The following is a 1,905-nucleotide window of genomic DNA, read 5'->3' as shown; positions in this document are numbered from 1 at the left end:
AGAACTCTGAACTCCTTTCATTCTTCAGAACTTCTCAGACTCTTAATCGTCAGCAACTCTCTAGTTCTTCATCTCCTCTGCTCTGGAATTCTCCGGAATTCTCCTGAATTCTAACATGAACTGGGAAGTTGCCACATTTTAAATGGGTCGACTTCCGGTTCATTTGAGAGCTTTTGATTGGTCGATGGACCAGGAATAGGTGTGGTTTTTGACGTAAGGTGTTATCAAAAGTCGAGGTCAGAGAATGAGTTTGTTTAACAACTGACAGAGAGATTATTGCAGAAAAGCAGACTTCGTGGAGTCAACTCTTCTGTATCTTCTGTAAAGATTAAACATGACATTTCTTTTTCAGTAAACATTTAGTTGACCGAAGCTTCAACTTTCACATACTTACGTTGCTTGGCTCATTTCAGACAGAAAATCAAGAAATGCATATTAACCTGATTTCTTCTTTGAATGAGGAATAAAAATCATTACTTACTGCTTATGTAAAATAAAAATGAGTAGTTCTTTCCAACCTGTAAGCATTGAATGGAACTAACACAATTTGATTATCAAACATTTGTAAAACAGTAATGATTATAGAGAATTGTCTTTTCTGCTTGATTAATTCAGGAAAGAAAGTCACCAGATGGCTCAGACTGTATTCAGATCAATGAAAATAACAGTCTCTGTCCATCTGATAGATTTGAGGTCATCAGGGTCAGATCAGGGTCAGATCAGGTTCACAACACCTTTTCAAAACTATCCCTTTAAGGCCGCACCTAAAGGACTATGTCCTCTGTGTTTTTGGTGCACACATTAGAGATTTGAGATCTGAATTCAAGTCAATCTTAAAATGAATAGTTCAGAGATTGCTGAAGATCAGACCAGAGCCCTATAAAGAGCCTTTTTATAGGGCTCTGGATCAGACCATTGAGGCACCATTTAACAATCATTTGATTCAGATAGTTGAGCTCCAGAAGATATTAAGGTATTAATCTTAATACCTTATTATGGTGTATCAGAAACACCATAATCCTTCAGGGACTCTTCAATATTACATTGATCTAAAATGTTTTTACAACAATCATAATTGTTTCCTGTACATAATGTTTATTTAAACATCAACACTTAAGCTCGTGAAACCAAGCGCCCCACTGCACATTATTTCTAACCTCCAAATGATCCTCCACTAGTTGGAATTACATAATGACTCCTCCCAAAGCCCTTGGGATTGGCTTACCTCCCTTCCTGGTCAACCCTGGTTTTGTAACGATCATGTAACAAACAAATGGATATGGATACTTGGGATGGACTGTCTTTGTTTAGATTGAATTACAAAATGCTTGATATCTGATGTTCAAGTGACCGCAGTGTGTCCTTCTGGCTGTCAGCAAGTGATGATACTGCAGCCCCCACGGCTGCTAAGATGCTCCTGCCGAGGGGTGAAACGGATCATTGACACCTTGGAAAGTGAATCATCCGTCTGACTCCGGGCGATCTTGTTAGAGAGGGGTTAATCAGTTAAAGTACTTGCTGAACATGTATCAGGGCAAAGCCTTGAATTTTTTTTTTGCTATTCCTTCAGTCTTTTTTCAGTCAAATTTTGTTTTCATACGTTTCTGCAGTGCAGACACCATTCAGTCAGTAAAGAAGCTTCTGCTCTAAAGGAACTAATTCCTGTGATAAGTGTTCACAAGTGTAACACACAAGATGTTACACTTCTTGACTTATCACAAGATAAGTGTCTGGTGTCTAGTTTAACTTTAAAGAGGGAACCGGGAATAACATCGTGTCAGGGTTAGAGTTTGGATCTGATTAGAGTTAAGGTTTTCAATTTCCAGAGGTCATGGGATAATCAAGTGACAATGTGTTAAATCGTCTTTACATGTCAGAAAAGGATTATTCAAATAAACTGTGGGA

The sequence above is a fragment of the Nematolebias whitei genome, chromosome 14, assembly GCF_014905685.2.
Source record: "Nematolebias whitei isolate Nwh7 chromosome 14, NemWhi1, whole genome shotgun sequence".
NCBI lineage: Eukaryota > Metazoa > Chordata > Actinopteri > Cyprinodontiformes > Rivulidae > Nematolebias > Nematolebias whitei.
Note: the sequence above shows the minus strand (reverse complement) of the source record.